This window comes from Oncorhynchus tshawytscha, linkage group LG18, assembly GCF_018296145.1.
Source record: "Oncorhynchus tshawytscha isolate Ot180627B linkage group LG18, Otsh_v2.0, whole genome shotgun sequence".
NCBI lineage: Eukaryota > Metazoa > Chordata > Actinopteri > Salmoniformes > Salmonidae > Oncorhynchus > Oncorhynchus tshawytscha.
This window is the reverse complement of record NC_056446.1, coordinates 37,120,193-37,136,864: the sequence shown is the minus strand read 5'-3', so window position 1 is coordinate 37,136,864 and position 16,672 is coordinate 37,120,193.

Sequence of the window (16,672 nt, the reverse complement as noted above, 5' to 3'; positions counted from 1 at the left end):
ATAGACCTATTGGATCCCAAACAAATACATTTAGAGAATTCCAAACAAATAGATATAGAGGATCCCAAACAAATAGAGCTAGTGGATTCCAAACAAAATTTCATAGTAGATCCCAAACAAATAGAGCTGGAGGATCCCAAACAAATAGATTTAGAGGATCCCAAACAAATAGTGCTAGTAGATCCCAAACAAATATATTTAGAGGATCCCTAACAAATAGATCTAGAGGATACCAATAAAATATATTTAGCGGATCCCAAACAAATATATTTAGAGGATCCCAAATAAATGTAGTTCGAGGATCCCAAACAAATAGATTTAGTGGATCCCAAACAAATAGATTTAGAGGATCCCAAACAAATAGAGTTAGTGGATCCCGAACAAATAGAGCTAGAGGATCCCAAACAAATACTGCTGGTAGATGCCAAACAAATAGAATTAGCGGGTCCCAAACAAATAGTGCTAGTAGATCACCATCAAATATATTTAGAAGATTCCTAACAAATAGATCTAGAGGATCCCAAACAAATAGATTTAGTGGATCCCAAACAAATAGATTTAGAGGATTCCAAACAAATAGAGCTAGCGGATCCCAGACAAATATATTTAGAGGATCCCGAACAAATATAGTTAGTGGATCCCAAACAAATAGAGCTAGAGGATCTGAAACAAAAAGATTTAGTGGGACCCAAACAAATAGATTTCGTGGATCCCAAATAAATAGATTTAGTGGATCCCAAACAAATAGATTTAGAGGATCCCAAACAAATAGATTTAGTGGATCCCAAGCAAATATATTTACAGAATCCCAAACAAATAGAGCTAGTGGATCCCAAACAAATAGATTTAGTGGATCCCAAACAAATAGATTTAGAGGATCTCAAACAAATAGACCTAGTGGATCTGAAACAAATATATTTAGAGGATACCAAACAAATAGAGCTAGTGGATTCCAAACAAAATGTCATAGTTGATCCCAAACAAATAGAGCTAGAGGATTCCCAAACAAATACTGCTGGTAGATCCCAAACAAATAGAATTAGCAGGTTCCAAACAAATACTGCTAGTAGATCACAAACAAATATATTTAGAGGATCCCAAACAAATAGATTTAATGCATCCCAAACCAATATATTTAGAGGATCCCAAACAAATATATTTAGAGAATCCCAAACAAATAGTGCTTGTAGATCCCAAACAAATATATTTAGAGGATCCCTAACAAATAGATCTATAGGATCCCAAACAAATAGATCTAAAGGATCCCAAGCAAATATATTTAGAGGATCCCAATCAAATAGAGCTAGTGGATCCCAAACAAATAGACCTATTGGATCCCAAACAAAATGTCATAGTTGATCCCAAACAAATAGAGCTAGAGGATTCCCAAACAAATACTGCTGGTAGATCCCAAACAAATAGAATTAGCAGGTTCCAAACAAATACTGCTAGTAGATCACAAACAAATATATTTAGAGGATCCCAAACAAATAGATTTAGTGCATCCCAAACCAATATATTTAGAGGATCCCAAACAAATATATTTAGAGTATCCCAAACAAATAGAGCTAGCGTATCCCAAACAAATAGATTTAGAGGATCTCAAACAAATAGACCTAGTGTAACCCAAACAAATAGATCTAAAGGATCCCAAGCAAATATATTTAGAGGATCCCAATCAAATAGAGCTAGTGGATCCCAAACAAATAGACCTATTGGATCCCAAACAAATATATTTAGAGAATTCCAAACAAATAGATTTAGTGGATCCCAAACAAATAGATTTAGAGAATCCCAAACAAATAGAGCTAGTGGATCCCAAACAAATAGATTTAGTGGGTCCCAAACAAATAGATTTAGAGGATCTCAAACAAATAGACCTAGTGGATCTGAAACAAATATATTTAGAGGATACCAAACAAATAGAGCTAGTGGATTCCAAACAAAATGTCATAGTTGATCCCAAACAAATAGAGCTAGAGGATTCCCAAACAAATACTGCTGGTAGATCCCAAACAAATAGAATTAGCAGGTTCCAAACAAATACTGCTAGTAGATCACAAACAAATATATTTAGAGGATCCCAAACAAATAGATTTAGTGCATCCCAAACCAATATATTTAGAGGATCCCAAACAAATATATTTAGAGAATCCCAAACAAATAGTGCTTGTAGATCCCAAACAAATATATTTAGAGGATCCCTAACAAATAGATCTATAGGATCCCAAACAAATAGATCTAAAGGATCCCAAGCAAATATATTTAGAGGATCCCAATCAAATAGAGCTAGTGGATCCCAAACAAATAGACCTATTGGATCCCAAACAAAATGTCATAGTTGATCCCAAACAAATACTGCTGGTAGATCCCAAACAAATAGAATTAGCAGGTTCCAAACAAATACTGCTAGTAGATCACAAACAAATATATTTAGAGGATCCCAAACAAATATATTTAGAGTATCCCAAACAAATAGAGCTAGCGTATCCCAAACAAATAGATTTAGAGGATCTCAAACAAATAGACCTAGTGTAACCCAAACAAATAGATCTAAAGGATCCCAAGCAAATATATTTAGAGGATCCCAATCAAATAGAGCTAGTGGATCCCAAACAAATAGACCTATTGGATCCCAAACAAATATATTTAGAGAATTCCAAACAAATAGATTTAGTGGATCCCAAACAAATAGATTTAGAGGATCCCAAACAAATAGATTTAGAAGATCCCAAACCGATGGATTTAGAGGATCACAAACAAATAGATTTAGAGGATCCCAAACAAATAGATTTAGAGGATTCCAAACAAATAGAGCTAGCGGATCCCAAACAAATAGTGTGAGTAGATCCCAAACAAATAGAATTAGCAGGTTCCAAACAAATACTGCTAGTAGATCACAAACAAATATATTTAGAGGATCCCAAACAAATAGATTTAGTGCATCCCAAACCAATATATTTAGAGGATCCCAAACAAATATATTTAGAGTATCCCAAACAAATAGAGCTAGCGTATCCCAAACAAATAGATTTAGAGGATCTCAAACAAATAGACCTAGTGTAACCCAAACAAATAGATCTAAAGGATCCCAAGCAAATATATTTAGAGGATCCCAATCAAATAGAGCTAGTGGATCCCAAACAAATAGACCTATTGGATCCCAAACAAATATATTTAGAGAATTCCAAACAAATAGATTTAGTGGATCCCAAACAAATAGATTTAGAGGATCCCAAACAAATAGATTTAGAAGATCCCAAACCGATGGATTTAGAGGATCACAAACAAATAGATTTAGAGGATCCCAAACAAATAGATTTAGAGGATTCCAAACAAATAGAGCTAGCGGATCCCAAACAAATAGTGTGAGTAGATCCCAAACAAATAGAGCTGGGAATCCCAAACAAATAGATTTATATTATCCAAAGCAAAAAGATTTAGAGGATCCCAAACAAATAGAGCTAGTGGATCCCAAACAAATCAATATGGAGGATCCCAAACAAATAGAGCTAGTTGATCCCAAACAAATAGTGCTAGTAGATCCCAAACAAATAGAGCTGGAGGATCCCAAACAAAATAGGCTCCCGAGTGGTGCAGTGGTCTAAGGCACTTCATATCAGTGCAAGAGGCTTCACTGTAGTCTCTTGTTCATATCCAGGCTGCATCACATCTGGCTGTGATTGGGAGTCCCATAGGATAGTGCACAATTGGCCCAGCGTCATCCATGTTTGGCTGGGTTAGGCCAAATAGAGCTAAAGGACGCAAGAAGGAAAAAGAGAAGAGAGGGAAGTTTACAGAGAGTCAGAAAAGGACAAATGGTTTAAAAATACTTTTTGACCAGGACCTTTTTGACCAGGACCCATTTGACCAGGACCCATTTGACCAGGACCTTTTTGACCAGGACCCATTTGACCAGGACCCATTTGACCAGGACCTTTTTGACCAGGACCCATTTGACCAGGACCCATTTGACCAGGACCTTTTTGACCAGGACCCATTTGACCAGGACCTTTTTGACCAGGACCCATTTGACCAGGACCTTTTTGACCAGGACCCATTTGACCAGGACCTTTTTGACCAGGACCCATTTGACCAGGACCTTTTTGACCAGGACCCATTTGACCAGGACCTTTTTGACCAGGACCCATTTGACCAGGACCTTTTTGACCAGGACCCATTTGAACAGGACCAATTTGACCAGGATCTTTTTGACCAGGGCCCATGGAGTATAGGGTGCCATTTGAGACACATACAGAGCCCCTCCCCCAAGGTCAGGACCAAGGAGAGTGGAGCCAATTACTATGCAGATCAGAGCTGATGTCGTTTAGGGGGATTGCTCCAATGCAATCACATTAGCTGGCCAAAGAAAGAGGAATCTCCTGTCCTCCTCATCCTCCTCTGTGCCGCCTGCCTGGCATGACCCCAATAATGGAAGCTAGGGGTCAGGGTCAGGGTCAGGTGCCATGTAGGACGGCCTTCTCGGAAGTTTTTTTTTACAAAACACTTTTACCTTATCTCGCCGCCAGGCACGCGATTATCAAGTCAAACAAGACCCTGGCCGACGTGCACCCGCATATATTCACATCAGGAAGTAAGGTTGGAGACATAGGGGCTACAGCGCTACACGTGTATGTGAGTGTACAGGAAAACACATACACCTGTATGTTCAAATGTTTCACACAAACACGCATACACAGAGATGGACAGATAGACAGGTAGACAGATGGACAGGTAGACAGGTAGACAGGTAGACAGATGGACAGATAGACAGGTAGACAGATGGACAGATGGACAGATAGACAGGTAGACAGATGGACAGGTAGACAGATGGACAGGTAGACAGGTAGACAGAGAGACAGGTAGACAGATAGACAGGTAAACAGGTAGACAGGTAGACAGATGGACAGGTAGACAGGCAGACAGATAGACAGGTAGACAGAGAGACAGGTAGACAGGTAGACAGGTAGACAGAGAGACAGATAGACAGGTAGACAGAGAGACAGGTAGACAGATGGACAGATAGACAGGTAGACAGGTAGACAGATAGACAGGTAGACAGATGGACAGATAGACAGGTAGACAGATGGACAGGTAGACAGAGAGACAGATAGACAGGTAGACAGAGAGACAGGTAGACAGATGGACAGATAGACAGGTAGACAGATGGACAGATAGACAGGTAGACAGGTAGACAGATAGACAGACTCCCGCCGCTCCTTCTTTCCATCCCTTTTCGCTTTCTACATCTCAGATGGACAGGGAGACAAAGAGACAGATGACTCTCTCTCTCGCTCTCTCTCTCTCTTTCACTATCTCTCTCTCTCTTTCACCCTCCCTCCCTCCCTCTCTCTCTTCTCTATGCGGTGACTGCTTGTCTATGATCCACCACGGTCCTGGAGGGCAGATTGCAATTTACTCTCTCCCTGTGGGTGAGGTGTGTGTCCAGATTGTAAATCTCTCTTTCTCTACCTACCTCCCTCCCTCCATCTCCTCCTCCATCTCCTCCCTCTCTCCTTCCCTCCATCCTATCCCATGCAGAGGGAGGGTAATGAGAGAGAGGTTTGATCAGGTGGCCTCAGTGGAATGAAATCTGCATCTAATGCATACATAAATCACACTCCACTTTCAGGACATTTTCACGTGCATAATGTCTTTCACCCCCCTCTTTCTCTCTTTCTCTCTCTCTCGCTCTCTCTCCGCCAGATGAGCTTTGTATGAGGTGGAGGGTTTCTCTCTTATACCATTCATTCTTTCGTTCTTTTGTTCTTTAAGGTTTTCAAGAAAGACAGCCTTGTTTTTAATGCTCCCAATCTATTGTGCTGCTAGGAAACAGAGTGGAGATGTGCTGCTAGGGAAAAGAGTGGAGAGGTGCTGAGATGTGCTGCTAGGGGACAGAGTGGAGAGGTGATGAGATGTGCTGCTAGGGGACAGAATGGAGAGGTGATGAGATGTGCTGCTTGGCACAGAGTGGAGAGGTGATGAGATGTGCTGCTAGGGCACAGAGTGGAGAGGTGATGAGATGTGCTGCTAGGGGACAGAGTGGAGAGGTGATGAGATGTGCTGCTAGGGGACAGAGTGGAGAGGTGATGAGATGTGCTGCTAGGGGACAGAATGGAGAGGTGATGAGATGTGTTGCTTGGCACAGAGTGGAGAGGTGATGAGATGTGCTGCTTGGCACAGAGTGGAGAGGTGATGAGATGTGCTGCTAGGGAACAGAGTGGAGAGGTGATGAGATGTGCTGCTTGGCACAGAGTGGAGAGGTGATGAGATGTGCTGCTAGGGAATAGAGTGGAGAGGTGATGAGATGTGCTGCTAGGGAACAGAGTGGAGAGGTGATGAGATGTGCTGCTAGGGAACAGAGTGGAGAGGTGATGAGATGTGCTGCTAGGGAACAGAGTGGAGAGGTGATGAGATGTGAAATGATACTTTAGATGTCTGGTAGACAGCTGTCCATAAAGTGGAGCGTGTTTGTGTGTAGGAGAGGAAGAGTTCATAGAGTTTGGACATGTTGTTTGGACTTTGGGGAGATGTGAGGACAGTTGATCCACTATATATATTTTCTCTCTCTCTCTCTCTCTCTCTCTCTCTCTCTCTCTCTCTCTCGGTGCATGCTGGGAGTTTTTGGAGTTTGAGTGTTTGGTGTGGAAAGCTCTATCCTAACTAACTTTCTTGATTTTTTTCTTTACATGTTATTTTCTATGGTGGAGGGTTAATGCAATATTTGTTTTTAGCGGTATCCAAAGTTTTTTTTCAAAGTTAGGGTGGAAGAGGACAGAGTAACTTTCCTGGGGGTTGGAAGGTGTAGTGTGCGCAATGGCTTCTCAGCCTAGCGCGGAGGAGACGCTGTCGATACAGCATGGATTCAGGTGTGTTCCTGAGAACGGAGTTAAGGTGGAGGAGGTTCTGCTCGCGGTCGGTGAACAGGTAGGAGCTGAGTTTATACATTCTGCTTCTAGAATGAACAAAGCTGTGGTTGTGTTCATGAAAAGGGCTAATTTGGTCGGTAGGCTAATTGCTAGCGGAATATTTGTAAGGGATGTGTTGGTGTCAATTTCACCTCTCTCTACCCCTTCAACAAGAGTTGTAGTGGCAAATTTGCCTCCGTTTATTACGGATGATCAAATTAGGAAAGAGCTGAGTCGTTTTGGTAAGTTTGCTAGCGGTTTCCGTGTACTGTCAGCAGGTTTTCAGGCAGATGCCGTTAAGCACGTTGTTTCGTTCAGGAGGCAAGTGTTTATGTTTCTGAACAATAATGAGCAACAGCTAAATGTGCATTTTAAAGTGAGGCATGGGGAGGGGCTCTATGCAGGTTTTGCCAGCACAGATAGTCTACGGTGTTTTGAATGTGGGGATTTGGGGCACAAGAGTTTTGCGTGCCCACATAAAGGCCATAGACAAGGTGAGGGTGTAAGCGCAAGTGGGGGAAATCGAGATCAAAATGCAGGGGGTAAGGAGATGCAGACAGCAGAGGCTGGGCCTAGTCAGTCTAGAGATGGTGGTGTAGATGAGGCTGGGCCTAGTCAGGCTAGAGATGGTAGGGTAGTGGAGGCTGGGTCTAGTCAGGCTAGAGATGGTGGAGAAGCAGAGGCTGGGTCTAGTCAGGTTAGAGATGGTGGGGTAGCTGAGGCTGGGCCTAGACATGCTATGGAGGGTGGTGCAGATGATGCTGGGCTGAGTCATGCTATGGAGGGTGGTGTAGCTGAGGCTGGCCCTAGTCATGCTATGGAGGGTGGTGTAGCTGAGGCTGGCCCTAGTCATGCTATGGAGGGTGGTGCAGATGATACTGCGTCTAGTCAGGTTATTCTAGTGGATGAGGAGAGTATAGTGGGGAAGTGTAAGAGATTAGGGGGAGGAGGAGGGTGTCAAGAGGAAAAGGAAAAAGGGTGTGGACAAAGGCACCATGGAAATGTTGCCTGTTGCTGTGGGTGAGGCCCTAACCAGAGAGAAAGGGCAGGTGGTCAGGGTGGGAGATAGAGAAGAGGAGGAAAGTGAGTCTGAGGAAGAGGATGAGGAGTTATTTTTTCAGACTCCTCTTCAATTGGCCCGGAGCTGACAGCCAGTCAAACAGAGGGGTCTAAGTACACGTTGAGAGAACTGACAAGGTTCCTGAATGAGACTAAGGGGAAAAAAGTTAATCTTGAGGCTTTTTTTCCTGATCCTAGAAAGTTTGTAAGATCAGTACAACATGCTATGACAAATGAGGGGCATGGTGTCCTCTCACCCAGGAAACGGTTTAGGTTGAGGAAGTGGGTCACAACAGTGCGTAAAGGTTTACCTTCAGACACGTTTTAAATGTTTAATTTCTTACTGACACTGGGGCTTTTTGAGCTTTGCTATTGGTCTATTTCTCTGCTGGCTTTTCTCCCACTTCTTATGGAGACTCTTCGGGTAGGCTCGCTTAATATAAATGGCGCCAGAGATGCGGGAAAGAGGAGTGTGTTGGGTGAATATGTAAAAAAAAAAAAAAGTACAGGTGTTGTTTCTGCAGGAGACGCATAGTGATGTGGTGAATGAAGTTGATTGGGGGCTCTGGTGGAAAGGGGCAAGTGTGTTGAGCCATGGGACAAATCTTAGTGCAGGGGTGGCAGTCCTTTTTGCACCGGGACTGGCTGTAAAAATTTGCTCCTCAAAGGAGGTGTGTAGGGGTAGGTTGCTTGTTGTTAAAGCAGAAATTAACAACATGTGTTTTGTCTTTATAAATGTGTATGCGCCTAACACAGGGAGAGAAAGAGGGGTTCTATTTGGGAGTCTTAGACAGGAACTCTCACAAGTAGCGCCTGAGGAGACGCTGGTGATCGGAGGTGACTGGAACTGTACAATGGATTTTACAAAAGACAGAAATGGGGAAGAGCCTCATTCAGTGTCAGTGGGTGTGTTAAGGGATATCTTTAATCAGTTTGACCTAGTGGATGTTTGGAGAACTAAACATCCAAACACAAGACAGTATACGTGGGTGAAGGTTTTTGGGGCTAGGGTGAGTGCAGCTCGACTTGATCGTTTTTACATGTCCAGGAATCAGAGCAATAGGCTGCTGGGTGCTACCATTCTCCCAGTGGGGTTTTCGGATCACCACATAACCATGGCTCGGCTGTCTATTTCACCAGGCCCCGGCAGGCATCTTATTGGAAGTTTAATGTAAAGCTCTTACAAGATGCCACTTTTTGCTCAGGTTTCCAGACTTTTTGGGAAAGATGGGGGCAGCGAAGAGAGGAGTATGAGTCTCTGAGTCAATGGTGGGATGTGGGGAAAGTGCAAATTCGGCTTTTCTGTCAACAGTACACAGCTCTCTCATCCTCAGAGGCTAGGAGAGTATTGGGGGAACTAGAGCGGTGTATTAGTGAGATGGAGGTAGAGATGGTGGGGCAAGGCAATGTAGGCCTCCAGGCTAACTTAGCCGAATTACGTAGGGACCTGGGCAGTTTTTTCCAGGTTAAAGCAAAGGGAGCACTTGTAAGAGCTAGGTTCTCCATGCTCAAGGAGATGGATGCTCCCAGCTCCTTCTTCTTTGGTTTGGAAAGACAGAGCAGTGAAGCCAAGGGTATGCATTGTCTACGGCTGTCTGATGGGCGGGTGACCTCTGTGGTGGGGGAGATGCGGGAGCGAACTGTGGAGTTTTATACTGAATTGTATAGGGCAGAAATGTGTGATCCTATGTGTGCTCAGGTCTTGTTCGCAGGACTCCCTAAGCTCTCTCGGGCACAGAGGGATGAAATGGACATTCCTCTGTTGTCACATGAACTGGCAGAGGCAGTAACCCAGATGTCCCCCGGTCGTGCACCCGGGGTCGATGGACTTCCAGTGGAATTTTACAAAAAATTCTGGGGAACAATTGGACAGGATTTCTTTTGCGTGTTGCGTGAATGCGTCGGGGTAGGAGAGTTGCCGATGAGCTGCCGTCGGGCGGCTCTGACTCTCCTGCCCAAAAAAGGGGACTTGTGTGAACTTAAGAACTGGAGGCCTGTGGCATTACTCTGTGCGGACTACAAGATTTTTGCCAAGGTCCTCTCTAACAGACTGAAGTCCCACCTGGACTCTATAATACACAAGGACCAGACATATTGTGTACCGGGACGCTCAATCACGGACAACTTGTTCTTGATTAGGGACATGTTGGACTTGTCGAGAGGTTCTAATGTGAACTTTGGACTGGTCTCTTTAGATCAAGAGAAGGCTTTTGATAGAGTGGATCATGAGTATCTGTTTAATGTGATGTCTGTGTTTGGGTTTGGGAAGAGTTTTGTGACCTGTGTGAAGCTGTTGTATGCTGGGGCGTCATGTATGGTTAAGGTGGGAGGGGGCTCAGTAGGCCAGTCTGGGTGAGACGGGGCATTAGACAAGGATGCCCTCTATCTGGGCAGCTGTACACACTAGCCATTGAGCCTTTTTTAGGACTGCTACGCAGGAGACTGCGGGGAGTGTGCTGGACAGGCATGGATGTGGTACAGGAATAGCAGTCTCAGCATATGCAGATGATGTTTCTGTGATGGTCAGGGATGGGCAAGATATGCAGGAACTAGAGACCAGTCTGAAGGTGTACGAGGGAGCTTCATCAGCTAAGGTAAACTGGGGAAAGAGCAAAGCTCTGTTATGTGGGGCATGGGGGTGATAGGGCTCCTCCTCTGCTTCCAGGGGGTTTGCAGTGGGGTTGTGAAGGGCTTAAAGTGTTGGGGGTGTACCTGGGCTCGGAGAGGTGGGTCAGCAAGAACTGGGAGGGGCTGTCACAGGCAGTGGTGTCAAGACTGGCCAGGTGGAGGTGGCTCCTGTCCCAAGTGTCATATAGAGGGAGGGTGCTGATAACAACCTGGTGGCATCTTCCTTGTGGCATAAACTGGCTGTCCTCAACCCCCCCGCCGGTCTGCTTGCAGACCTGCAACGCAAGCTGGTGGACTTCTTTTGGTCGGGACATCACTGGCTGAAGGCAGCAGTTTTGTACATGACCGTCCACGAAGGAGGACAGGGCCTGGTGGAACTGGAGAGCAGGATGGCTGCTTTCCGACTAAAGGCGGTGCAGAGACTGCTGTACCACACTGATGTTGGCTGGAGAGAACCAGCATGCGCGCTGCTGAGGAGAGCTGGCGGATTAGGGTTGGACCGGCAGCTGTTCCTCATGAAGCTGGAGAGGCTGAGTACAGCAGGTCTCTCAGAGTTTTACTCTGCGGTGCTGAGGGCCTGGCAGCTGCTAAGGCCCACACGAGAAGGGGGTGTGGAGCCTGGGCAGTGGGTGTGGGAGGAGCCTATCTTCCACAACCCAGCCATCCCTTTGAGATCGGTTCAGTCGGCCACCCTGCAGAGGCAACTGATGGCAGGGGGTTTACAAAGGCTGGGTGACCTGAGACTGCTGGGAGAGGAGGGGTGGAAAACCCCAGAGGTCTTGGCGCAACAAACAGGAATAACGTCTCTTAGGCTGCTGGAGAGATTCCTGGAGGAGGTCCAGGAGGCACTGTCTGAGCCGGTAAGGGGGGTGTTTGAGAGGCCAAAGGGAGAGGGGCCACCAATGTTCCCGCCACTGCAGGTGACTGCAGAGACTGGAGACTGGCAAGGGGGTCTGGAGGACTTGTTAGATTTTAACACTCCGAGCCTGGGGAGTTTGAGGGGGTGGGAGGTAAAGCCCTCTACAACCTCTGCGTTAAGGTTAGGAGCATTAGAAGCCTAACAGGAGTGAAGGCTCATCAGTGGCAGGGGGTATGTGGGGCGGAGAGTATGGTGGGTTTTAGATGGAGGGTGCTCTACAAACCCCCAGTACCAAAGAGGTCAGGGGACCTCCAGTGGAGGGTTCTTCATGGAGCCCTGGCCACTAACAGCTGGTTGGCACGGGTTGATCCGGGAATTGGGCAGGGGTGTCCTTTCTGTCAAATGAAAGAAACTGTAATTCATGTGTTTTCTGTGTGCACCAGGTTAATGCCATTAATGTCTCTGTTGGAATGTCTGTGTGAGAGGTTGGGGGTGGTTTTTGCTGTTGGGATGTTTATAATGGGATACAGGTATTCGAGTAAGGAGAAAGAAAAATGTGTTTTGTTGAATTTTCTGTTTGCTCAGGCAAAGTTAGCTATTTGGCTAACAAGGAGGAACAGGGTCAAAGGTGGGGGATAACAGACCCTTTACTACTGTTTAATGGGATGGTCTCTGCGCGCCTTAGGGTTGAGTTTGAGTTCTATAAAATGATCAAATGTGTGGAGATGTTTGAGGAGATATGGTGTGTTGGGGGGCTGTCTGTATTGCTGGGGAAGATGTTTTGGATATACGGTTGTAGGAGAGGGTTTTTATTTTTTTATTTTAGGAGTGGGGGTGAGTTTTAAATGAATTGAGAATGTCTCAATAAAGAAAGACCAAAAGTCAAAAGTCAAAAGTCTCTCTGTCTCTCTCTCTCTCTCTCTCTCTCTCTCTCTGTCTCTCTCTCTCTCTCTCTCTCTCTCTCTCTGTCTGTCTGTCTGTCTGTCTCTCTCTCTCTCTCTCTCTCTCTCTCTCTCTCTCTGTCTCTCTCTCTCTCTCTCTGTCTCTCTCTCTCTCTGTCTCTCTCTCTCTCTCTCTCTCTCTCTCTCTCTCTCTCTCTCTCTCTCTCTCTCTCTTTCTCTCTCTCTCTCTCTCTCTCTCTCTCTCTCTCTGTCTCTCTCTCTGTCTCTCTCTCTCTCTCTCTCTGTCTCTCTCTCTCTCTCTCTCTCTCTCTCTCTCTCTCTCTCTCTCTCTCTCTCTCTTTCTCTCTCTCTCTCTCTCTCTCTCTCTCTCTCTCTCTCTCTCTCTCTCTCTCTCTCTTAGTTAGTTTCTATGTTAATCCAGACGGATGTAACAGAGTCTCATCGATTTGTTTAATATGTGTTGGTGACGAGATAAAATCCGTAGTGAGGTGTAGCAGTATCGTCCCCAACTGTTTGCCTTTTCACTCGCTAACAAGCTTCCACATTGTAACTCTGCCATCTTCCAGCAAGCCTCATTTGCATTTACAAGCCCACACTTCATTTGCAAACCCTAAAAGTTTATGTCAGGGTGCACGGAGGTAGTAGATTAAAATGTTAAGAACACTATCATTTTCATTTTCATAACCATACTGAGCGTAAGAGTGTCTGTGTGTGTAAATACGTGTGTATGAGCGTTCTTGTATGCATGCGTGCGTGCGTGTGTATCCATGTGTGTGTGTGTGTGTGTATGTGTGCATGCTTGAATGCATGGGTGTTTGTGTATCCATGTGTGTGTATATATGCATGCTTGTGTGCATGAGTGTGAGTGTGTACGTGTCATTAAAGTACTAAAATAAATATGACCATATAGGCAAACCCATCTAGTATTTTTTCGAACCAGAATTGAAGCGCCTGCTACTACAATATCCTCCCCAGAAGAAGCCTCACTGCTCTGCATCTCTGTAGATGATACGAGATGCCACATCAGCACAGTGCAACCCATCCTTAAACACATTAGCATTTTTATTATTTTGAGAGTTTCTTCAAACGTTTGCATTATTGTGGATTTATGACAAGCTCTCTGCCTGATAGTCCATCACCTTCACTCATAAAGAAGTCTCTCCATTACTCTGACAAGTAGAGGAATATGCTGAAAGTAATTAGATAGCAGAATCCTGATTCTAGAAAGTTGGAATAAATCACTTTGTTTATGATGGAAGTCTTAGTCACTGACGAGAGCTAGAGGGTTGTTCATGCTACGCAAAATAAGAGAAGACGATCTGATTTTAGGATAGATTTAGTTACTGTTTTAGAACAGGGTGTTCTTGTAATACTCTATATCTGTACGTCCATCAGTAACAGTGAAAAATGACAAGGTAAGGATATGTTTACACAGGAAGCCAATTCACCAATCAAATCAGATCTTTTGCCAATAATTGGGCTGTCTGTGTAAACACAGCCTATGAGTTACGGAAGTGATTGGTCTCTTTTCAAGAAATGTTTTGTCATATTCATTTGTAAATAACTGTCAGGACTTCTGCCGAAGTCGAAGCCTCTCCTTGTTCGGGCGGTGCTCGGCGGTCGACGTCAACGGTCTTCTAGCCATCATTGATCCATTTTTCATTTTCCATTGGTTTTGTCTTGTCTTCCTACACACCTGGTTTCAATCCCATTCATTACCTGTTGTGTATTTAACCCTCTGTTTCCCCTCATGTCTTTGTCAGAGATTGTTTGTATTTCAGTGTTGTATATATATATATTTGTATTGGTGCGTGTCGGGGAACTCGTACCCATTTTTGTTATTTGTTACATTTAGTGTTTGGAGTATGTTTCGTTCATTGTTATTAAATACTCCATTACACTCAGTTTGATTCTCCTGCGCCTGACTTCCCTGCCACCGATACACACGACTCTGACAACAACTGGATTTTAGAGCTCAGTCCTGGGAGCCCATTTATGGAAGATATGTAGAGTGCATTTGGGAAGTATTCAGGCCCCTTGACTTTAGTCACATTTTGTTATGCTACAGCCTTATTCAGAAATGGATTAAAATGTCCCTTAATGACAAAACAAAAACAAGTTTGTATAATTTTTTAAATAAAATCTGAAATTCATACGTATTCAAACACCTTCGGCAGTGATTACAGCCTTGAGTCTTCTTGGGTAGGAAGCTACAAGCTTGGCACACCTGTATTTGGGGAGTTTCTCACATTCTTCTCTGAAGATCCTCTGAAACTCTGTCAGGTTGGATGGGGAGTGTCACTTCGATCGGGTTCAAGTCTGGGCTCTGGCTGGGCCATTCAGAGACTTGTCCCGAAGCCACTCCTGCGTTGTCTTTGCTGTGTACTGAGACTTGTTGCACTGTTGGAAGGTGAACCTTCGCCCCAGTCTGAGGTGCTTAGCGCACTGAAGAAGGTTTTCATCAAGGATCTCTCTGTACTTTGATCCGTTCATCTTTCTCTCAATCCTGACTAGTCTCCTATACCCTGTTGCTGAAAAACATCCCCATAGCATGATGCTGCCACCACCATGCTTCACCGTAGGGATGCCAGGTTACCTCCAGACTTGACGAGTTCAATATTGGTTTCATCAGACCAGAGAATCTTGTTTCTAATGACTAACAGGTGTTGTATGTAGCCTTGCTACTATTTTTTCAAATGTCTTTCTACTGTTTTATTTCTTTACTTACCCACACACACACACACACACACACACACACACACACACACACACACACACACACACACACACACACACACACACACACAACTTTTTTTGGCACCATTGGTTAGAGCCTGTAAGCATTTCACTGTAAGGTTTACACCTGTTGTATTCGGCACACGTGACAAATAAACTTTGATTTGATTAATGGTCTGAGAGTCCTTTAGGTGGCTTTTGGCAAACTCCAAGTGGGCTTTCATGTGCCTTTTACTGAGGAGTAGCTTCCGTCTGGCCACTTTATCATAAATGCCTGATTGGTGGAGTACTGCAGAGATGGTTGTCCTTCTGGAAGGTTATCTCATCTCCACAGAGGAACTATGGAGCCCTGTCAGAGTGACCACCGGGTTGTTGGTCACCGCACTAACCAAGTACCTTCTCCCCTGATTGCTCAGTTTGGCTGGGCGGCCAGCTCTAGGAAGAGTCTTGGTGGTTCCAAACTCCTTCCATTTAAGAATGATGGAGGCCAATGTGGTCTTGGGGACCTTCAATGCTGCAGAAATGTTTTGGTACCCTTCCCTAGATCTGTGCCTCGACACAATTTTGTCTTGGTACTCTACGAACAATTCCTTCGACCTCATGGCTTGGTTTCTGCTCTGACATGCACTGTCAACTGTGTGACCTCATATATACAGGTGTGTGCCTTTTCAAAATCATGTCCAATCAATTGAATTTACCACACGTAGACTCCAATCAATTTGTAGAAACATCTTAAGTATGATATATGGAAACAGGATGCACCTTAGCTCAATTCTCATTGCAGAGAGTGAATACTTTTGTAAATACGATATTTCTAATAACTTGTTTTCACTTTGTCATGATGGGGTATTGTGATGTCATTATGGGGTATTGTGATGTCATTATGGGGTATTGTGATGTCATTATGGTGTATTGTTAGGGTGTATTGTCTGGAGAAAAAAATCATATTTAATCCATTTTAGATTATGGCTGTAACGTAACACATTGTGGAAAGAGTCAAGGGGTCTGAAAACTTTCCGAATACACTAAATTCAGTTGTTAATGTTTGTAGTCAAACATTTTAGTCACACTCATTTTTTTTCAGAGCTCTGTCCTAGGAACCCGTCATGCATGGCAGTATTGTGCATATTACCTTGCCTCTCTAAAACAATACATTAAAACCTCAACCATTCAAACAATCCCCTTTATTTGTCCTCACATAAACACCTGCCAGTTGCCTTATGTGAGGCAAAATGCCACCATTGTACTCAAATTAAGTTTGGGAGCATGTACTGCACTGCTCTGAATGCTATAGTATCACCCCAAAATTCGAATTATCTCGTTTTCTCTGAACACAAAACTGATGTTTTTGATGAATTCTCGGGGAAATGAATCAAGCCAAGTTTTATTAAAAGGGATTTGAATATTCAAATTAACGCATGACTGATCTTTTGTTTAAGCCTCTTGTTGTCACCAGCTTAAAAGAGGCTGAAAACTTTTTCCATATTTTGGGAGAATTTCTACAGTTGAGTTTGTAACACCGGAGGGAATTTTTAATCACGTTTTATTGACATTGACTCATTTCCATCTCCCTCCGAAAC